Genomic DNA, 23,682 nt, shown 5'->3' with positions numbered 1-23,682 from the left:
AAAGAAAAGCTTCATTTTGAAAGCAATCTTTTTTCTTCAACCAGGCTATTAGAAGAAAAGGAGACCAATTTGATTAATACAGTGTTCCACATGAGATTAAAAACATGTTTTTCTCTTCATTTCTGACTTTGTTTAAACTCTTTTGGGCCCTGAACCAGAGGAAGAAGCTTCTCTGAGGGAAACCGTGCCAGGGCTGCCCTGAGCAGAGCGTGCCTGCCGGAGCCACGGGCGCTAAGGGCAGAGTGCGATGGGCCTGTGGAGTCAGGGTCTAAGTCCACAACCACACTCTCACAGCCCGAATGAGGAGCCTCGTCTCATTCTCAAAGACACGAAAAGTATTTGCTTTTCTGCATACAAAGCGTGTAATCCCAAGTGAGACTGAACACCCCACGTCAGGTGGCTGTTGCTGATCTCTGTCGAGAACTAGCTTCTCTCCTCTCCCTATGTCCCTGGGCTGGACGCCGGGATCCTTTTGGTCCATCACAATCTCAGAGTGCCTAGGAAGAACTATCTTCAGTCACAGCAAGCTCTGGAAAGGTGAAGAACACACCAGCACGTCATGCCCATCTGTGTGGCTTCTACCCGTGAAAAGCCTGGGCTGCTCCATCTCTTTGGTGGGCTTTTGGGGGCCAACCAGGTGGTTTCATCTTCATCATCAGGACAGGCACTGGAGCTGAAGCTCCCTGAGGCTGACTGACGGACAGACGGACGGACGAAGGGGCATCGCTGGTGGCTGGACGCAGGAGGCAAGTGCAGATGGTCCACGGCCTCCTAGGGTCTTGCGCTGTGCAGTCCTCTTCTGTCACACGAGGCTGGGTGGCTCCTGTAAGATCACAGGGACAGGGCCGCAGACAGACGAGGCGTGGCAACAGCTCCTGTTCAGTGGAGCCCCGGGGGCAAGGCTGTCTGAAGGTGGAAATGTCCGTCCTCCCAGTCTGAATGGCGATCATTTCAGGTAGCCGTCGTTTCGTGTTCCCCACATGGGGAGACAAGAGACAGCTTGAATTTGTTTCCAGCGCATTTTGATTTGCTTCCTTTCCTTTAAACCAAAACACACAATGTTAAAAGGGTCGCGTGCAGCGCCTGAACCTGTCAGGACCTGGACCTGGGCAGTGCCATGGGATAATCACTAGGCTGCAGGCCTGTCAGTTCTTGGGAGGGAGGAAATGGGGTCCCCCAAAAGCCAGAGAGGCCCAGCAACCATGGGGCCCTTGACTGAGGAGACCTCACTGGTCCCTCCCCAGGCCACCTGGCTCACCAAGGTGCCTCCAAAGCCCCATTCTCCAGCAGGCTCCCCCGCCCCCTTAATGAACCAAGCCGCGGAAGTGCTCACTGGCCTGAAAGCTCCGCCGCGGCCACGGCCTCAGGCAGCACGTGGGCACACGCTTCCAGACTCCACTGCGTCACTGCCTCAGCTCGGGAGACCCACCGGGAGTCTCCTCCTGGTTTTTGTGAAAGATTTATTACGTGACAATAAATTTAACTGACAAACTTGAATTGTGCTCGCATTAATTTGCTTAGAAATGTGTCTTCCACAAAGTAAAAATGTGTAGAATGAGGCAGCACAGGCCCATCTTGTGTTTGGATGGAAGTTAACGTCTGATCTTCCCCAAGATACGAAACTGTTACTGCGCTGTAACTCTGTCACCAGCAAATGGTTCTGCCGCGATATTTGTTTTTGAAAGCACGGGCCCCTTTCGGTATCACCGTTCCTATCAGGAGTTCAAGGCGCTGTGCAAAAAAGCTGCAAAACGGTAACTCTGGCGCCCGCAGTCCCCCCGCGGAGGCCGGTGTGGGATCTGTGAGCAGCAGCCTTGGCATCCCAGGGTGCTCCTCGTTCGGCAGTGAAGGCAGAAGCAGGGCTATGGCAGATCTCAGGGACAGAGTCGGAGAAGGTCCCTGGGGTGAAGTCCCAGTGAAAGTCCACTGCTCCCGAAGGAAGTCGCAGGAGCTGGAAACCTGCAAGGTGGGGAGAGGGAAGAACATAGGACCAGCACCGATCAGAGCCCTTAGCAACTTCCTCAAGCTTGCTAAGGTGAAGAGAAATGTTCAGTGGAGGGGGGATGCTTCTAGGGCAAGGATCTCTTAAAATTCTTTAGGCAACACCTGTCCTTTAGGTTCTGGGGAGCCAGTGTTTGGCCTCAGGCATTAAATCTTAATGCATAACTGAGTCATTCTGTGCTCCTTTCCAGAGCCATAAATTAGAGTTGTGGTACTTGCTGATACTTTATAGGCTTGAGTTTGCAAGGTCAACCCTTTGGGTCTCTTAATTCCCTCCTAGGCACTATGCCTGCAGTTTCAGGAGCTGCCATTTGATATTCGGGACTGATCCTTGGGCTTTCTGACGCCAAATTCAGGGTTATTCCAGTGTCCTATGTTGCCTCCAAGAGTCGAGGAGGTCAGGGTTTCTGTTCTCTGACAAAGAGCCAAGCTTCCTATGAACATGAAGAGCTGAGGAGTGGATTCTAGCACACAATTCACAGCACCTAATACATTTGTATTTTTTTAAGAACTTTACTAAGGCATAAAGTTTAATCTCAGGGTATATCCATTTGGGGTTCACACAAAGCAAGGGAGATTCATCAGGAACTTCCCGCTTTGCCCCACCCCTCCCCGTTGGTCAGGTCATACATGGCAGCCACTACCCACTCTCCTGACTTTAAGGCAGTTAAAGGGGCAGCTACTTAGACAATGGGAATAGCACAGACGCCCAGAAAAAAAGCAGTTTCTCACAACTGATCGGGTACTACCTCACCATCCTGTTGACTCTGGCAGGACTTCAAGCAAAATTTTAAAACTTTTTGGCCAGGTTTCTGAGTTCTTTGCTGGCAGGTTGGTTTGGAGTACCTAACTCTCCATTCTGATCAGTAGACTCTCCGTGGATGCTGTGGCCCGGCTTCTAAATCACATTCCCTGAATGTGAATTGAGGTGAAACCAAATTACTAATGCGTCCCAGTGCTAGCAAATGTATATTCTCTCCGGAAGGTTATGGACTGTATATATCCCCCCCAAATTAATATAATGAGCCCTGACTCCCCATGTGATGGTATTAGGAGGAGGGGGCCTTTGGGAGGTCATTTGGGTTAGGGGGTTGTGATGATGGAGCCACCGTGATGGGATTAGTACACTTACAAAAAGAGACATGAGAGTGACCTCTCTCCCTCTCCACCATGTGAAGACCTAACAAAAAGACCACCATCTATGAGCCAGGAAGGAAACTTCTAGTATTAAAATCAGAAATATCCATGGGGCACCTGGAAGGCTCAGTCGGTTAAGCATCTGCCTTCGGCTCAGGTCATGATCCCAGGGTACTGGGATGGGGCCCTGGGTCAGGCTCCCTGCTCCGTGGGGAGTCTACTCCTCCCTCTCCCTCTGCCCCTCCCCCACTCACTCATACTCTCAAATAAATAAAATCTTAAAAAAAAAAATCCAGGTATGTGAGAAGATCAGATAATATGAATTAAAACCATCACAGAAAAATAACAAGAATAAAGAAACTCCCACTGTCGCCAGCTATATCATTTACAGAATTTGAAACAACTATGCTTTCTTTGCTTAAAAACGAAAAGAAAAAAGTGTGGCCAAGAATTTCAGGGAATTAGAAACTATAAAAGAGGACCAAATGGAAATTCTAGAATGGGAAAAATATATAACAAGAATTAATAATTCAGTGGATGAACTTAAGAGCAGATTCACAACTGAGAGAATGGGTAACATGAAAACCCAGAGGAAAACAGACGGAACAGCCTTGGCTGTAGAGGTGCTTCAGGGTGCACACGTATGTTGGAGCTAATCAAGTTGTGCACTTGCCTATGTGCAGTTTTCATATGTCAGTTTCGCCTCAAGCCGTTTTTAAACTTTGGATAAAATGAACAAATTTCTTTTTTTTAAGTGGTTTTTCAAACCTGACATTAGAAAATCTTGAAAATTGGGATTATCCTACATTTATTGCCTAAATTGAATCCCTGATTTAAAATCTCACAAAATAATCCATAGGCCCAGATAACATCGCTGGTGAATTCAACCAACATTTTTTTTTTTAAGATTTATTTATTTATTTATTTGACAGAGATCACAAGTAGGCAGAGAGGCAGGCAGAGAGAGAGAGAGAGGAGGAAGCAGGCTCCCCGCTGAGCAGAGATGTGGGGCTCGATCCCAGGACTCTGGGATCATGACCTGAGCCGAAGGCAGAGGCTTTAACCCACTGAACCACCCAGGCGCCCCGAATTCAACCAACATCTTTGGGAAAAATAATGCCAATCTTACCCAGACTCTTCTAGATGATGGAAAACTGCCAAATTCATTTTTTTTTTAAGATTTTATTCGTTTATTTGAGAGAGAGAGAGAGAGAGAGAGCATGAGAGGAGAGAGGTCAGTGGGAGAAGCAGACTCCCTGCCAAGCAGGGAGCCTGATGTGGGACTTGATCCCAGGACTCCAAGATCATGACCTGAGCTGAAGGCAGTCGCTTAACCAACTGAGCCACCCAGGCGCCCTGCCAAATTCATTTTAAGAGACCCAGTATATCTTTCTATATAAAAAAATCTGACAAGAACAGTATAGGAAATGAAAATTGCATGACAGTTTCTCTCATCATAATAGATGTAAAAGATCTAAAAAAAAAAAAAAAAGCAAACAAACCAGCAAGGTATAAAAAGCAATATGTAAAAATACTTCATGATTAAATTGGATTATCATTCAAAACTCACAGTCCTTAAAAAAAAAAAAAAACAAAACTCACAGTCCTTCACATTTAACAGAATGAAGGTGGAGAAGTAAATGATAATAGATGTGAACAAAACTTTTTATAAAATTCAAGTCATTGGATAATACAAATTTTTAGCAAACTAGAAAAACAAGGAAGTGTCATCTGATAAAGATAGCCACAAAAAATCTAGAGTGAGCCCATCCTACTTAAAATATCAAAAACTTCCCTCCTAAGATTGGGAGCAAGAAAAAGATGTCCAAGAACACACCTATTCAAAACAGTACTAGGTAGGGGCACCTGGATAGCTCAGTCGGTTGAGCGTCCGACTCTTGGTTTCAGCTTAGGTCATGATCTCAGGGTCGTGAGATCCAGCCCTGTGTCATGCTCAGCAAGGTGTCTGCTTGAGATTCGCTCTCCCTCCCCCTCCACCCCTCTATCCACTCGAGCTCATGTGCTCTCTTTCTCTAAAATAAAGAAATAAATCTTAAAAACAACAACAACAACTAGGTAATGATATGCACTCTATAGCATTTAGGGGAGAAGTACCGATGCCTGCAACTACTTTGAAATGCATCACAAAAAGTGGAAAAAAAGGATGGATTGATGGATGGATAGAGTATGGTATAATACATCTACGGTAGACTGGGTAAAGTCTAGGTTGTGGATATACAGGCACCCACTGTAAAAATTCTTTCAACCTCATTGCATGTTGGGGGAAAAAGGTGTCTGAGGTCTTAGCCCAGTGCAATATGTTTAAAAAAAAAAAAAAAAGATTAGATGGAAAGAAAATAAACTGTCATTATTTGCAGATGACATGATTATGTAGATAATCTAAAAGAATCTACCAATAAACCAGTAGACTTGGCAAGGTTTCCAGATACCAGATCATAAACAAAAATTACTAGCATCTCTATAGGCCAACAACGAAAATGAGGGGCACCTGGGTGGCTCAGTTGGTTAAGCGTCTGCCTTTGGCTCAGGCCCGTAGTCATGGGGTCCTAGGATAGAGCCCCACGTCAGGTGCCCCGCTTGGTGGGGAGCCCGCTTCTCCCTCTCTCTCTGACGCTCCCCCAACTTGTTCTTTCTTTCTCTCTCTCTCTCAAATAAATAAAATTTTTTAAAAACAAAATGAAATGTTAAAAATGTACCATCTACAATAGAATTTTTAAAATCTCCTAGGAGAAAAAACCTGAAAAACAAAAATCCAGGGGCTCGTGGGTGGCTCAGTCAGTTAAGCATCTGACTCTTGCTTTCAGCCCAGGTCTTGGTCTCAGGGGCGTGGGTAGGGGGGGTCACTGCTCCCCTCTGCTCTCAGCGGAGAGTCTGCTCCAGATTCTCCCACTCCCTCTCCCCCTCCTCCCTGCATGTGCTCTCTCGCTCTCTCTCTCTCACTCTCACTCTCACTCTCTCTCTCTCAAATATTTAAAACACACATACACAGAAATTCATTAGGTACTCACAGATCCACCTAAAAAGAAAATAGTGACAGAAATGAAAAACCTAAGTAGGTGGAGGGTGTTAGATTCATGGGTTAGAAGCTAACATTGCTCCTGCATCTGGGAGGCAGGACGATTCTGCCTAATTCCTTCCTTTGCCCATCCCTCATCCACACAGTCTTGCCCTGCACCAAGAGCACCATGCACCCTCCTCAAAGAAGATAATCCCAAAGCCCCATCCCACTCCCGCACTCAGCCTGACGTCTGATCGTGGTCTTGTTCCGAAGCACGGGAGGAACCCATCTGGCCTGATACTCTCCCAGTGGGTAATGAGCCTCCGGCTTTTCACCCACCGTAGGTGGGTTCTCACCATCTACCGGCCACCTCCTCTAAAGTCAACGGCACATTTAACGTGATGCTATTTACAGCAATCACATAATTTACTCGAGCTAATTTAGGCAAAAAAGGACTTATTTCTGGGCATTAGGTAGCTACCAAATTCTGGGGTAGACCGGAAACTAACTTTGGATACTGCTCAGGCGGGAGAAACCCCCAACCGCTCCCCACGACTGAGACAACTTAGCTGCTGCCCCACCCAGCACCAGCACCCACCCACGCAGCTGGAGGCCAGTCACTAACTGCCCGCAGCTGCCCCAGAGGACACCAGCACCACCACATTGCCCTAGTGCCCGTGCACCTGCTACCGTGCTCCCTCCCCACTAAGTATCAGCCGCTGATCGGCTCTGCCTGGGGAAAGCTGGCCGCAGGCAGAGCCCCAGCTGCAGGGAAACCTAGACAGTGAAGCCTTTAGCCTTCACTTTAGGAGTGCATCGCATGAGCCCAACTGTGGCCGCTGTCATCTTACCCCATGCTACTGAGTCTTAAGTGAGGCAATACTTAAAGCACGGACAATATAAATTCGAGGCCAGGGACTTATGTCTGATTTCTGCATGTCTGCATCCCGCACCTAACACAGTACCTGCCCTCAAGAAATATTTGTTGAAGAGGGTGCCTGGGTGGCTCAGTTGGTTAAACGTCCAACTCTTGATCTCGGCTCGGGTCATGATGTCAGGGTTGTGAGATCGAGCCCCACATTGGGCTCTGTGCTTGGCAAGGAGTCTGCTTGAGATTCTCTTCCTCTCCCTCTGTCCCTCCCCACACCCAACACCATTGGCTTTCTCTCTCTCCCCCACTAAAATAAAATTTTAAAAGAGATATTTTTTGAGGGGCGCCTGGGTGGCTCAGTCAGTTAAGCATCTGCCTTCGGCTCAGGTCATGATCTCGGGGTCCTGGGATCAAGTCCCAACACGGGGTTCCCTGCTCAGTGGGGAGTCTGTTTGTCCCTCTCCCTCTGCCCCTCCCCATTATCATTCTCTCTCTCTCCTCTCTCTCAAATAAATAAATAAATAAAATCTTTAATTAAAAAAAGGAAATATTTGTTGAATGATACCAGCATTTAGCACAGTTTCTAAAACATGATAAGCAGTAATAAGGAGTAGCTAGTATTATTTCACATGATAGGAAGTCCCGGAGAAAGCTAATACAGCAACCCAACACCATCTTGAGGACACCAACTCTGCCTGTCTGTAGCTTTTGACACCCTCTGGCTGGCTCCCCTCATAGTCACAAGGGGGTTGCCCAGTTCCTGGTGTTGCATCAAGGCATGATCTCATTGAGGGCACAGCCTGGGAGTGGGGCTCCTTTCCCAGAAGTCCCCTCACATTTTCATGCCCGAGCCTGCTTCCCACCCCCATCCCTAAACCATCAGTGCCAGGAGAGGAATCCACCATCACAGCAAACTAATCGGGATCTGGCACCAGGCTGCGTCAGCTGTGTGGACGAGAATGAAGACCAGAATATACATCAGGCTCCTACAGGAAGAAGGGAGTGGGAAGCGGAGTAGACAGGTAACCAACACATCAGCTATGATCAGGGCAGAGGGAAAGGCCGGAGCCAGGCTGCCCCCAACAACCCCCATCCAGGGCTCCTGACCCAGCAGTTGGGTGAAACGGGTCAGAACCCCAGGGACAGTTCCCAGGCCAAAGGCCTATGGAAGCACAGGAGGTATGGAGCAGGGGTCCCTCACACATCCGCAGCCCCATCCTCGTCCGGGATCCCACACACAGGCTGCATGAACGAATGGCGGCTTCCCCATCTCCCAGAGTCCGCTTAATAGGAAACAGGATTTGGTGGGGAACAAACAGTTTATGACAACCCCAGCCCTCAAACTGGAAACATCTGTCCTCACCATAGCACAATTTCCCCAGCCCAGCCCAGCCTGGCTCCCGAGGGGGCCCACCCGGCCTGGCTGGGGAACCCAAGAACTTTCCTGGGGATAACGTGAAGGAGCCCCTAGCCTGGGAGGGTCTAGCTTGGCCCCCAGAGCCTCATGAACTCCTAGCCTTAATCATGTTGGCCTCAGCACTGCCCCACCCCAGGCCATGGGGGCTTTAGAACTGATGGTCCCGCAGGAGCCTGGGGTGACCATTGATTTTATGTACACTGGGGGCCAGAGCTGGAAAGGGAGATCCCTGTGGACAACTGTAGCTTCAGTCCCCAAGACTGTCCCTTACTCATCCAGTTGTCTCTGCTCCCACTCTCTGCCTGGACTAGCCTTGCCCACCTTGTGTCCCCCCCCAGTTCCTGTCCCCCTTCCAGACCAGGCTCAGAAGTCATTTTCGGCCAGGCAGCCCAGCCCCTGCTGCTTAGACGACAGTGGTGCCCCCAGAGTCGCTGTCAGGGCACCTACTTCAATAGACACAGAAGCTCTTCCAGGCAGCTCCAGGGGCCCATCCATGGCCATGCCGGCATCTGCAAGCCCTCGGGCAGGGCAGGAGAAGTGAGGCCGTGCACCTGGGACCAAGGGTGTCTGGCAGGGGCTGAGGCCTGGGGGTCCCACCGGCAAAAGCTGATACCCACCCATGCAGCTCCCACGAGGGCCGCTGCTGCCGCAGCAGAGACCACTGTGGTCCCCTGGCTGCCCTGAAGAGAATCTGGTTACCTAGCTTACGTCTCTGCAGCACAGGCCTGTCGCAAGATCACCCTGGGCCTTGGTCCGGGGTCTGGAATGGGAGGATCAGCCTGTGGGGACCAGGGCTAGGGAGACATTGGAGATGAAAGACAAGAAGTGCCCAGGGCATGGGGGCTTCATGGATGGTAGGGGGCTTAGTGGAGGCAGGTGCCCCCAGCAGGCTGCCGGCAATGTTGGTTCTGACCTGAATTCACGTAGATGACAGTGGCATGGAAGGAATTTCCCCAGAGAGAGGGTTGAAGAGATGGGGGAGGGGCAGGGGAGCCCCTAAGCCCCGGAAAGCTCTGCCCAGAGCCTGGCATGGCAGGACCTTGTCAGGGGCTGTCTGTCTCATGGGTGGGGGGTAGAGGGAGTGGAAGGAGCTCGGCACGTGGCCAAGGCTGAGCATGGGTCCTGGCTGCCCCTGATGAGGCCTTGCCCAGTTGACCCAGTTTAAATCCAGCCTCCTCCAGGAAGGCATTCCAGACCAGACCAGCCCCGTGTTCTCCCTTCCTGGGCTTCCATGGCCCAACCACAGCCCTGCCACCCCAGGAGGTCCTCCAGGGAGTTGGCGGGGGGAAGCGGGGGGCAGTGCCCCTGCCAAATGGCATCTTCCTCCCGGCCTCCAGGTGGGCCAGACTGCCGGCTCTCGTTCCAGACTCTGCGTCTGTGCCCGCTCGCTGCGCCTCTGCTGCCCACAGAGTGTGGGGAGAGCTGGCCTCAGAAGGCACGTGCTGGGGAGGGAGTGGCTGGTGGGGGACTGGGGGTAAAGGGATGTCGGGGGGATGGGGGCTGGGAAAGGTGTTTCTTTACCAAGGCCAGCCAACGAGCAGTGCTCTCCAGGGCGTAGGGGTGGAGGACAGCCTGGAAGGAGAGTCCCACACAAGGGCTCCAGCCCCTGGCTGCACGAGGCCTGGCCCCTCCAGGCCCTCCCAGGCCTAAGTCCAGGTGCCATCTGCCCCCCTCCAGCCCCACGTCAGCATGAGCCCTGGCTGGAGCGGGTGCTGGCAGAGTGAGGGGCAGCTGGGTGGGTGCAGACACCTTTACACAAGCCCGCCCCCCGCCCCCCACCCGCCAGAGAGCAGGAAGCCCAGACCCAGCCTTCCCCCTCAGTCCAGGGACCGGGAAACCAGATGTCAGCTGAGGCAGCCATTCCAAAATGCACACATCTTCAAAGCACGGCTATTTTCCATGTCCTTTGGGCAATTTTAAAACAAGTTCGTAAAACTGGAATTTTAATAGATGACATATTGGCGTGCATGTGCGTGTGTGTGTGTGTGTGTGTGTGTGTGTGTGTGTGTGTGTGTGTATTCGCGTGCACACACATGTCTGGGCATCTTGGGTGGAGGCCATTGCTGCCCCAGTATCCTGGGATGAGTGTGGGCTGGGGGTGTTTCTGAAAGAGCCGGTTCCCCGGTTCACGGTGCGTTGCAAAGGAGCTGAGCCTTCCTTCAGGAATTGGTGGGGGAATATGGCTGAGCCTCAGTGCCAAGGCCTGATGGGGGCAGCGCGGGAGGCCTCCCCGCCTAGGATGGGGGGTGGGAAGCACAGCCAGATGGGAAATCAGGGCCATGCACCCCACCCCCCAACACTTACGTGCCCCTTCTCCTGCCCCAACTTTGAACCCAGATGTGTTGGTGTGCTCCAGCTGCCGTAATAAATACCACAGACTAGGGGGTTTAAGCCACAGACATTTACTTTCTCACAGTCTGGGGGCTGGAATTCCAAGGTCAAGGTGTCCACAGGACTGGTTTCTCCAGAGCCCTCTTTCCTTGGCTTGCGGATGGTGGTCTTCTCCCCATGTCCTCCCTCACATGGTCTCCACTCTGTGTGTGCTCCGGTCTGTGCCCTAATCCCTTCTTCTAAGGACTCCTTATACTGGCTTCGGGCCCTCCCTAATCTTACCTTAATTACTTCTTCAAAAACCCTATCTCCAAATACAGTTTGAACAACACAGATTTGACCCTCCCGGGTCTACCTAAACACGGATTCTCCACAGAGCAGTGCTGTAAGTGTTTTCTCTTCCTTAGAATTTTCTTAACGTTTCTTTTCTCCACCTATTTCATGGTGAGAACACAGTGTGTAATACAGAGAACACACAAACCATGTGCTAGTGGACTGCTTCTGTTCTCCGTAAGGCTTCCAGCAACAGGACGCTATGAAGTAGTTAGGTCTCTAGGTGGGGAGGTGTCAAAAGCCACAGGCAGGTTTTCGGGGCGCTTGGGTGGCACAGTCAGTTAGGCGTGCAACTCGCGGTTTCAGCTCCAGTCGTGAGATCGAGCCCTGCGTCGGCTTCCGCTCTGCCCACCCCCACCTGCTCGTGCTCTCGCTCTCTCTAAAATCAATCAGTCCATCAGATTTTCAGCTCATGGGAGTCAGGGCCCCCGACCCTGCACTGCCCAAGGGTCAATACAGTCCTGTTCTGTGGCACTGGGGGTTCGGACCTTCACCTATGAAGGAGTTGGTTCCCACTGTGGTCCCACTGCAACCCCTTCACCTTTAACTCCCTTTACTTGCTTCCTTCTCCTGTTGGGCACCCCAGGCAGTGTCCCTGCTCCCACACACACATCCACACATGCTCACACTCACCAACACTCACCACTCAGGACAGAGCCCCACTATCCTCCAGCTCCGACCTGGGGAGCTGGACCCCTCTTTCCCTGGAACTACCGTCAAACGCAGAGCGGGCACCAGCACCTCCGAGCGGCCTCTCTGAGTCCCCCGCGGGGCCGCTCTCCATCCCGTTCCTCTGACGGCCGCCTCCTCCCTGGCCCACCCTGCCTGAAGAGGCTCCTCCCACTTGACCCTCCAGCCAGTTGCTCTGCTGCTTTGTTTCTCTGACACGCTTGTTCCTTCCCTTGTGTATCTTTCTCATGAATTTGTTGACTGGGGACGGTCTACCCGTCCAGTGGGGTTCTCGGTGGGGGCAGCACCAGATCCCAGGGACACGCTGGAGGACATTTCCATCCTCCGCTGCAGAACGGCTACCAGCTGCTATCTACACACTCAGAATCAGAGGCGGTGCAGGGGAGGGGAGACAGTACTGGGGTACAAGGGCTCTGTGTCCCCAGTTTAGGGGAAGGAGCTGGGGGAAGAGAGAGACTGCAGTTTCAGGTGGGGTAGAGGAGATGGCTGGCATCAGACCTTTCAAGGCGCAGGGTAGCTGCCCCATGCGAGGTCACATTTGGCTGTGCCTCTAAGTCTGGGCAGGTGACACCATGAGGAAGGGCCCTGCTGGTGCAAAGGCAAGAGACAAGTCCTGGGGTTGGAAAGTGGCTCTGCTCAGCCAAGGCCTGGGCCAAAGGAGGCCAGAGGCCCCAAGCCTGGCCCTAGTAGGTTCTAGTGAAGATTGTGATGGTAATTTTGACTGTGGGAACGTGGAGCAGGCCTGGAAAAGGGGTTTCAGAGGAAAGGCAATTCATTCTTCCTTTCTAAACCTGTTGCTCTCATTAATGGAGTCCATTCCACAGTCATACCTTTACTTCACCGCTGCCATCTTGAAACGGGGCAGAAGAAATATGTGCACATAAGGATACTGATGGGAAGTCACTCTCCAGGTGCCATGTGAATGGTGTGTGTGTGTGTGTATGTGTGTATGCACGTGCATGAGTGTGCGTGTGGAAAAGAGAGAATGGAGCCATCATCACATCAAAGTCTGTGTGTGGGGTGCCCCCTGGAGTTAAGCAGTGCACAACCCATGCAAATGTACTTGACTGCCCTAAGCCTTGCCTCCCATCTGCTAAGGAAGCCCTTGAGGCCCAGGGCCTACTCCCCACCCCCTGCCTTCCTGAGCTACTCCCTAGGCTCCCCATCCTGCAGGCTGAATCAGGTAGGAGCTTGTGCCTTCCGACTCCCCAGGGCCCCAAACTGCCCAAAATCCCCTCTGGGCCCCTCCTGGCTTCCCTTCTTTGTCCTCCTGACAAGGCTGCTCCCTCAGCCAAGTGGTCCTATTACGTTCCTCCTATAGACGCAGCAGGGACGATAGAGGGCAGGGCGGTGTGACCTTGACTCTGAAACTTTGGCAAGGCCCCACCCCTCTCACCTGAGTCATGGAATTCTCCAGAGTGGGCAGGGCTGCACCCCGGAGCCAGAAGAGGTGAGGTCATGGGTCGTGTCCACCACAGTCCCCGCCCCTCCCAGTGCTGTGGCAGCTGAGCTCATGTTTCCGGGAACTTACTCGCCTTGACCTGGACACTGGAGCAGGCGGGAGGGGGCTTGCCTCTTCTTCTGGCCTTCAGGTCCCCTCCATCTTCCTGTCCCCTCCACTTGAAAGAGAAGTCAGGAGCCTGGTGGGCCTCCACGGCGGGGGGTGGGCGCACTCGGTGCACAATGATAGAGAGGGGGGAAGGGCAAGGGCTGTCTTCCCCTCGGGGGTGGGGGTGTCTTGGGGACAGTCTGGGGAGGAGGGGAAGGAAGTCAGAGTCTGGTGCTAGACCGGTACAGGTGACAGATCTACCCTAGGGTTCTGAGCAGGGGTGTGGCTTGGCACAGGTGAGGGCGTGTGGCCCTACCGTGGAACTGTCCTCAGGTTCGAAGGGGCCCTCGTGAAGGCAGGTGCCGCTGGACACTGAAGGCCACCAGGGCCCATGGGGAATGGAGAGCAGGGAAGGGTCAGGACCTGCGTAGTTTGAGCCCCTGGCTGCTTGGCACAGAGCAGCTCACTGTTGCCATAAAGTCATCCGTCTTCCCCCAACCCTGACCCAGACAGGCCAGCCACAGCTTCCAGAAGGGAAACCGAGGCTATGAGAAGGTCACCAGGGGGCCACAGGGGCTCAGTCCAGAGCTGTGCCCCATCTTTCCACAGTGGTGGGACTCGGCCCCACGCAGCTGGCCCAGAAGAGGAACAGCTGTCAGTGAGGGAGGCGGGCGTTTGGGGGGGAGCAGAGAAGAGGAGAAGGCCGCTTCCACACCTGGGTCTTTCTGATGGGGATAAAGCATCCATGCACACGTGGGAAAACGACTGGAACAGGGACAGGCCAGGACTCGGGCTTCTGAAGCCATCTCCCCAGAAGCCGGAAGGATGACTCCAGACCTGCGGGGCCCTCAGAAATTCAGGGGGTTTGGAGAGCAGAGCCGCCCAGGACCAGGGGATGGGGGCGAGGTGTCATCCTGAGGGCCTGCAGGTCATCGAACTTCGGGCCAGACCACAGCAAGGCGCCCCCCGAGACCTTATATATTTGGAGCTGGGATGAGCAGGGGGGAGGGGGGTAGCTTTCCATGTTCTTCTCCAGGCCCCGACCCCTTCCCCTGGGGAAGCTGCTCAAGGGGCTGGGGGTGACAATTTAGAGCCGGAGCGGTCGGGTGGGCTCTGCCCGCCCTCCTGTCTGACACGCCCCCATGTCCACGGCACATGGCGCTGGTCACTCCTGGGTGCTGACTGGGGGGCGGGCTTTCACCCTCAGCAACTCCAGGAAGGGGCAAGCTGGCTGGGCTTGGTTTCGAGGCTTTTGGAGACAGCTGTGTTCACTCCCAAGCTCCTAGACATCCTCGGCACACGCGCACACACACGCACACTCACACACACACACCCACACACACGCCACACACGCCACACATGCTCACACACGCTCACACACACACACACACCTGCAGCCAAGATGGAGGCTCGGGTCAGGGACGTCCCAGGAGGCGGAGTGGGGGGACCCGGGCTGGGCGTACTCAAGGGAAGGTCGTGCTTTGCAGCTGTGGCTGCAACCCTGAGAGGGAAGGGCTGGTCCAAGGCCTGTCAGGGCCCACAAGGGCTCAAGGGCTCAGCAGCAGGTGCTCCCAGCGCCCCCCCCCCCCCCCCGGCCTCCTGGCTCACTTCCCCTGCTGTCCCCTGGGCCTCGGCTCCCCTCCAGGCCAGGCTGGGCCCTCTGCAGGCTGGGGCCTGGTGGCAGGTGGGGGTAGGGGGTTCCCCTGCCGCAGTCCCTTCCCAAGGACCCCACCCCAGGGGCTGGCGCCAACGTGCACGCGGAGCACCATCTCCTGGGCAGGTGGGGTTTCCCTCCCGCGTAGCCCCCCACTACCACCACCACGGCTGGAGCTGTGCCCCACCCCACGACCTGAGGAGTAAGGAGAAGAATTTGATGGTGGGGCCACAAAAGGGGTGTCAGCTCCCACAGCAGAGGACCCCAGCCTCAAAGCTCCTGGCCAGCTGCAACCATGCTGGCTCCCCTCCGCTGGGCCAGGAAGTGAGGGGGTGAAGGAGGGTGCTGGGGGGATGGTCTTGGGACACAGCAAACGTGCCGAGGGAGCAGCTTCCTGCTCTGTCACTTACCAGGACTGTGACCTTGGGCAGGCATGTGCCCTCCCTAGATCTCTTTCCCATCTGTAACAGGCTCTGATGAAGGCGTCCACCTCAGAAGACTTCTGTGGTGTTGACTGAGATGATGCTCGGAGAGCATGGCGGGGGGCAGGGGGCTCGGTGGATGAAACCTTCTTCCGGGGCCGGGAGCCCCCGAAGCCTGAGCTCAGGTGCGGAGTGGGGATGAGCCAGGTCAGGGCCCCAGGGAGCAAGAGGCCTCGCTGCCCAAGAGCCGGCCCGGCTGGCAGGGACCCGGGGCCCCTGAGCTGTGGATCTGCGCAGGGTTTGAAGGGTGGGCTCAGCCCCTGGCTCGGAGGCCGGCCGAGCACTGCTAAAGAGACACGGGGCCTTCCTGGGGCCTACCAGCCCCCAATGCCAAAGCCGCCCTGAGCTGGTGGAGGGTGGCCCTGGATATGAAGAGGGGACTGTCTAGGCCTCTCCCCTAACCCTGAACAGGGCCATTGGCAGGGGCTGGGGAGCAGCAGCCCTGGACAAAGACCACTTTGCCCATTCGCGACCTGCTGAGTGGGCACCAGGACCCGCCCTTCAAAGCCCCAGATCGAGGCCCCTAAGGGCTTCAATTCAGCTGCTCCAGCGAGCTCTGGGCACAACCCCCCACCCTCCACCTCTGTCCCCAGTCTGGCCTTGCTGGTTCGCTCTGCCCCTCGGACTCCCTGAGGGATGAGGGCAAAGCCTTGGCCTTGACTTCCTCCATGATGCCCAGACAGGCGGGTGCTGGCCTGCAGGTCCCATGAATGTACCTGAAGACAGGGAGGGGCATGCGGGCAGGGGGGCTGGAAACCAGATGCCCGCCTCCCCTAACCCTAATCAGATGCACCCAGATTCACACTAGGAGTAAATGGGCCTAAATACATCTTCGTTCTGACTCCCATGGGTTCCGTGGAGGAGGAGCAGGAAGGCTTCTCTTTCCCCAGAACCCTCAGGGCAGCATCTTTGGGTGAATCCTCTCCCTCCTGGGCCTCAGTTTCCTCCCCCTGCGAGTCAGCACCTGCCTGGTGCCCCCAAGGCTGTTCCCGTGAGCACTGAGGTCATGGCTGGGAAGCCATGAGGTTCCTCCAGGAAGACGCGCTGTAAATACCTCCTTGGTCTCATTATCTTCATTAGGCCCCAGGAGCCCAGGCGTGACAGCAGAGCGGGTGGGGCGCATGAGTTGCCCCAGAAGAATGGGGCCTCTTCTGGGGACCAGGGAAGCGGGAGAACGGGGTTTCGGCTTGTGTCCAATCACAAGGCAGGAAGAAAACCCTGTCTGAGCCCAGAGAGCCTCAGCGCTGTGATGTTTTCTGTCTTGGCAGGGGGTACATTCATGCAGACAGAGCCCTCCTATCCTGAGACTTGAGTAGAATCTGAGGACCCAGACAACTTCCCTCCTGGGTGGGGGTCAGGGGAGACAAAGGGTGGGGCAGGTGGCCCTGAGTTCCCCAGGTAGCGAACAAGTCAGCCCTGGTGGGAGCTGGTCCTCTTGTCATTTCTGAGCCATTCTTATGATACTGTATCTTTTTTTTTTTTTTTTTTAGATTTTGTTTATTTATTTGACAGACAGAGAGCCCGATGCGGGGACTCAATCCCAGGACCCTGGGATCATGACCTGAGCCTAGGCTTTAACCCACTGAGCCACCCAGGCGGCCCTGTGATACTGTATCTTAAAACTTCCTGTCATACACACACTCAACAAACAAGGAATGGATGGGAACTTCCTCAACCTAATTAAAGATTTCTATGAGAAGCCCACCATGGACATGGTGCTTCACAGTGAAATGTCGAAGGCTTTCCCCCTAAGATCAGGAACAAGACAGGGACCGCTGCCACCATGCCTTCTGTTCAACCTTGGGCTGGACATTCCAGCCAGAGTGATTAGGCAAGAAAAGACATGGAAGGAAGAAATACAACTCCCTCTGTCTGCAGAAGACATGATCTTGTACATAGAAAATCGTACAGAATCCATCAAAAAGCTATTTGAACTGGTAAACAATTCAGCGAGTTTGCAGGATACAAAATCAATATGCAAAAATCCACTTAATTTCTGTGCACTAGCAACAAACAATCCGAAATGAAATTAAGAAAGCAATTCCATTTACAGTAACATCGAAAAGAGTAAAACAGGAATAAATTTGATGGAACAAATGTAGGCCTTGTAATTTGAGAACTACAAAATACTGTTGAAAGAAAGTTTAAGGTGTGGAATAAATGGAAAGACATCCCATGCTCATGGATTGACAGGCTTGGGGGCTGGCTGGCTTGGTTGACAGTGTGTGTGACTCTTGATCTTAGGGTTGTGAGTTCGAGCCCCACATAGGGCGTATCAAAAATAAAAAATCTTAAAAAAAAAAAAAAACAAAAAAAACCCAAAACAGAAAAAGGCTTACTATTGTTAAGATGACAGTACTCCCCAAACTGATCTAGGGTATCAATGCAATTCCCATCTCTTAAGTCCCCAAAATGTCCATTTCTGGGGTGCCTGGGTAGCTCAGTGGGTTAAAGCCTTTGCCTTCGGCTCAGGTCATGATCCCAGGGTCCTGGGATTGAGCCCAACATCGGGCTCTCTGCTCAGCAGGGAGCCTGCTTCCCTCCCACCCCCTCACCTGCCTCCCTGCCTACTTGTGGTCTCTGTCTGTCAAATAAATAAACAACAACAACAAAAAATGTCCATTTCCATGAGTCAGGGATGGCACCTTCTATTTACAAGAGTATGGGTCTTAACTTAGTCATTCGCTCAGGACCACCCACAGCTGACCCCAGAAGTCTGCCCACCTTAGGGCGATAAGTTAGTTGTCAAAGGAAAGCCCAGACTCAAATGCACTTGGAATGAACCCCAGTGCTGTGTAACCTTAGGCATGTTGCTTAACCTCCCTGAGCCTCTTTTATGCAAGATGGGTTAGCTATCACCTATCTCAGAGTTGTGAAAAACAAGTAAAACAAATGTTTCCAAGACACCTCCCATAGGGTCCAGCACACACACAAGGAGCTCAGCCAAGGTTAGCTGCCTGCCTGCTCTCTCTCCTCTGCTCAAGCACCTGGGTCGGATAGGTGCACCTGCCTTGGGGTAGGCCCAGGCCTAGAGAGGGCTGAGGACCCAGGATGATGTGCACTCTGGGTGTTGTCTAGTGCCTGACATCCCGGAAGGGCTAGGATGGACAAGGGCCTTCTGGAGCCCTTAGGACCCGCGGTCAGCGGTTTGCTGCCTCATGGGCTTTCAGCAGTGCTGGATGAATCCTCCCTCTTTGATTTGACTCCCAGCTCTGTCCCTCCCAACTCCATGACCTTGGCCAAAATCCCTTCACCTCTGGGAGCCTCGGTTTGCTCATCTGTAAAAGAGAGCTGCAGCCTACTTCTGTTTAACGTTAAGAGTGGCAGATAACGCGTAGAAAGAGCCTGCGTGGAGTAGTTGGCCGATACGTAGCGGAGATCTGTTTGCCTTTCAGAAAGTAGAAGAGAGCGTGAGCAGAGAGCCTCGGAGGAGAAAGTCACCGGACAGAGGGAGTCATAAAAGCCCAGGCCTTCGTACCGGCCCGTGCCAGGGAAGGAAAAAAGACGGCCGGCAAGGGCTCGGGGTAGGAGTAGCCAAGTCAGGGAGGTGGGAAGTTTCAAGAATAAAAGCCCACGTTTGTGTCCTGCTTACTAAATGCCAGAAACTGGGCCAAACGCTTGCCGACCTCTAACACCTTCGGTCCTCCTGAGAACTCACTGTATAGGGAAGACGCGGCCGCCAAGGCGGTACTGCTCGGGGAAGAGCAGAGAAGGAGTTCCCTCCCCTGGGTGATGGGCCTGGAGGCCGGGGAGCTCTCTCCGTGGGGTGAAGGTTGAGCCCCGCAGAGCAGAGCGCTTGGGAGGGTGGGGCAGGGGTTAGGGTTAGGATTAGGCTTAGGCATAAGAGACACAAGGCCTTGCCTTTGCCCAGCGAGCCTGACCCAGGGAGTCAAAGAAAGAGACAAACAGGCAAAACCGAACCATGGTGGGACAAATGCCAAGAAAAGCAAAGAAGCCATCGCTTTTGAAGTCAGGATGGCAGTCACCTCTGGAGGGGGCGGCCAGGAGGAGGTTGGGACTAGAAGGGGCCCAGGATAGGGGGTGGGGGAAGGGTGGAAACATCCCCACGATCTGTGTGCTGGCTGTGGGCATTTCCTTGATAATCCTCTATTCAGCGGTACATTTGTCTTTAACACACTTTTATCTCTGCCTATTTCATGATAAGGAAGGTTTTTTTGTTTTGTTTTGTTTTTTGACAGACAGAGATCACAATAGGCAGAGAGGCAGGCAGAGAGAGAGGAGGAAGCAGGCTCCCTGCTGAGCAGAGAGCCTGATGCGGGGCTCGATCCCAGGACCCTGGGATCATGACCTGAGCCGAAAGCAGAGGCTTTAACCCACTGAGCCACCCAGGCGCCCGGTTTTTTTTTTTTTTAAAGAGGTGGGGGGGAAACCCAGAACAATAGGACCTGGGAACGGGAGCCCAACCACAGAGAAGCGTGAGGCTCGCAGGTTGTTGGGAACTCTTGTACATAGTGCAACGGCGCGACACCGGAAAATCAAGCTGGTGTGGACGCTTGCTCAGAACTGCTGAGGACAGACCCGCAAGAGGAGACAGAAACTCTGCGTAGCTCTCTAGAGACGCCAGGCCTATGCGAAGCTCCATGTGGCTGGCACTTTCCGTGCGGTTCACTTCTGTGGTGCTTATGATTTTTAGCATACAGTATTTTTAGTATACAATACCTGTAACGGCTTAGGTATAATGGGTTTCTAACAGAAAGAACCCCAAACATTTAACAGAAAAAGGGCTGTGGTCATTCCTCCTGAGTGGGACTGGCCTCGAGATGGGGAGGCTGTGCTCCAGAGGCCAAGGCTGCTGACCCATTTCCCGGAGGTGCCCTCCAGAGGCCCAGGAGATAACACTGGCATCTCCAGCAGACTTGTGCTGTGGTCCATGGGTCTGTCCACCAGAGCCAGAGCTCCTTCAGCCCAGGCTCTTAGGCCAATAAGGGCTGAGTCCTCATCATTTTTACCCCAAGGGGTATGACTGGAGAGGTGCGGGACCCCCAGAGAGCAGAAAGGAATCCTTTGGATAATTAAACACTGAGAGACAGGTAAAGGACATCATAAACAAAGTTTGAAGACAAATGACACAGCAGAAGAAAATTTATATTGACACCATAAGTTAAAATATAAAGAATTTGCATCCTGAATCTATAGATGAGAAAAAAAGAGACCCCAACAGAAATATAAGCAAAAGATGGGGAGAAGAAATCCTCCCCCACTCCAAATAAAATGGCCCATAAACGCACGAAAAGAAGAAACACAAAACGGCCCCAATGAGATGGTATTTTTCCCTTATCGGTTCGGGAGAAGAAAAGACCACTACCACCCAGCGCTGTGCGGGATGGGAGAAGACAGCCAGCATTCGCAGCTTGAAAGGAAACAGTTGCCACCTTTTGCCAGGTTAATTGAGCAACAGCTCTCCAGAGCTTAAACTCACCCCATTTTCAACCCAGCGATTCCACGTCTGGGAAGACAGCGCCCCAAAGCACTGGCACAAGCTTGGCAGGAGGGTTTGGAAAGATGTCCGTGCAGCTTTGTCTGAGTTAGCAAGACATGAGCGACAACCCAAATGCCCATCGATGCAATTAACCAGACCACCACACGCTGCGAATGTCAGGCATGACCCTGGCTTCCAGCAATTTCCACGATATTGTGCTTTGAGTGAAAAAGCAAGTCATGGAGACATATGTGTGAGGTGAGTCCAAATGTGTGGAAATGAGACGAATCAAAGCTGAAAAACTGAACAATAATAAAGAATAAAACACTGTGATTGTTGGGGGGCAGGGAGGGGGGATGTGGGGAGAGAACTCTTAGCTCCTGGGGAGTGGAATTTAAGAAGCAGGTCTCTGGGGTCGGGGTAGACATGCATCTCTTATTTACATACTTTTGTGTTGCTTCAGTATTTTCCAGCAAACATGTATTATTTGATATTCTAAAAATTCACAAAGAAAAACTAAAATTAAAAAGATCCAACCTTGAGAAAGCCGGCCAAGCTGTCAGCCGTAGGTACTTGTGTAGGTGTCGGGAAGAAAGAGCCGGAAGCCGAAGTAAGGTGGTGGGTCATGGGCAGGGATGAGGCAGGGCCTCAATCTTTCTGTTCCCTCTGAGCCACTCATGGCCACTCACACTGGGCAGCGACACAGCTGTTGTCCTGGGGTGTGGTCCTCGCAGGGACACAACTCCCTACTGGGTTCTATCTTCCAGAAATGCAGAATCCACAGGGCCCCTGCCTCCCACCCCAGAGCCGGCAGGATAAAGCCCCTGAGTGGGGTCCTGGCTCTTCAGCCCTGAGCCCTTCCACCCCACCTTTCCCACTCAGCCTGAGTTTCTTGCCGACCCCCACAGCTGGGGCAGGCCTCTGCCTCACTCTCTGAGTTCCCCTTCCCAGCACGGTGGCCAGTCCCCTCTCTCTGCCAAGCAAACCCCACTCACCCTAGATGTGCCCGGATGCTTCTGCCCTTGGCCCCAGCTCAGACAACAACTACTACCGGGTGTCTGCTGTAGGTGGGCAGTGAGAGGACAGACAACCACACAGACGACTGCCATCCCAGGGAGGCTGAACGGTGATGATGGAGAGGCCGAGTAAGTGAAGGAGATGCCCCTGGATGTGGCTGAGTGTTTCTTTCACCCTCCAGCCTGATGCACCCTGGCTTGCTCCCTGCCTGGGCCTCTGACTTTACAAATCATCCTCATCTTATAAGCCGGCTGTCCCTGATTATCCCAGCCCATCCCAATCTGTCTCCTCTTCCAAATTTCTTCGCTATCAAGCCGTGCTCTGTGTGTGATCGTTCACTGTGAAGCCACATTCGTCCCATGAGGGAGTCAAGCACCTCCAGGAAGCCCCTACCACGTGCCTGGTTCTGTCACACCAGAGTAAGACCGGTCGGTTCAATGGCAGAGAACGATCAAAACCCTGCAGAGCTGTTATGACCATTTTATGGAGGTGGGAACTGAGACACAGAGAGGTCAAATGACTGGCTCAAGGTCATGCCGGGATTGGAGCGTGGGTCTGCCTGACCCTGCCACAGAGGACTGTGTATCAGGTCCCACAGCTACATCTGCTTGGGTTTCCCAGGGCAGCCCCGATTTCAACCCTTCTGGAAACTTGATGCCCATCCTCTGAGCCCAGTGACAGCTAAGTAGTGTGGTTTATAAAAGAAATGGGGTGTGTTATAGCCCGGGGACGCCCGGCTGGCTCAGTCGGTAGAGCACGTGACTCTTGATCTTGGGGTTGTGAATTTGACCCCCACGTTGGGTGTAGAGATAACTTAAATAAATACATAAATCAACTTTATCAAAGAGAGACGGGATGTGGATTTTTCTGGTGCTCCCCCACCCTCCCATTCCCCGCCCCCGCCCCCGCCCAGCTCTGCCAATGGTAGAAGGAGGGAGGTCTGTGCACCAGGCAGAAAAGAGCGAGTGGGAGGGAGGGGGTGAGGGACGGGGCTGGCCTTTGGGCTCTGCCTGAACTGAGGATCCTCCAAGCGTGTTTTGACACGTCGTGCTCCGAGGAGGGTGTAATTATTTTCAGTAAGGGTTTCCTAACGTATCCTGAACGGATCGGTTCCCACCCACTGCAGAAGGCGGTTGCTTAGCGACTGGGTGAAGGGGCACATTCTCTGAAAGGCTGCGGGAGAATCTAGAGAAAGCAGGAAGGCCGCCGGCCCCCACTCCAGCCCACCCCACTCTCCAGGTCCCTCCTCACCACTGGCAGACCTGAGAGGGCCAGATGCTCCCTCCTTCAGGCTCTGATGCACAGATCACATGGCGGGGGGCGGGGGGGGCTGTGTCATTTTTTCCGTATGCAGTGTCATGAGGCTGGGGGCTGCAGTGACCTTTTAGGGGGATGGGCAGAGGGCATTTGGGAGTAGCTGCCTGGTATCAGGGAAAGAGCAGAAGCTTCAGAATCAGAGAGACACCCAGCACCAACCCCTCAAGCTGGGGAACTTTTTGCAAAACACTTCACCTCTCTGACGTAGGCATACGTTGCCTGCCTACAGGGCGCTTGAGAGAAGTAGAGCTAATGTTTGGAAAGAGGTCAGAACAAAGTACAACGTCCATAGTGATAGTTTTTGCTGTTTGGGGTTGTGTGGACTTTCATTCATTCTTGCTTTCATTCATGCGTTACTCAACAAACACATGCTGAGCCCAGCACCTTGACTCCTATTCAGGATGATCAGTGAACACACGAGGCG

Source organism: Enhydra lutris, unplaced genomic scaffold (genome assembly GCF_002288905.1).
Source record: "Enhydra lutris kenyoni isolate GAN:26980312 unplaced genomic scaffold, ASM228890v2 scaffoldscaffold8, whole genome shotgun sequence".
Lineage (NCBI taxonomy): Eukaryota > Metazoa > Chordata > Mammalia > Carnivora > Mustelidae > Enhydra > Enhydra lutris.
The sequence above is the reverse complement of the archived record's forward strand: the minus strand, read 5'-3'. Positions refer to the sequence as shown.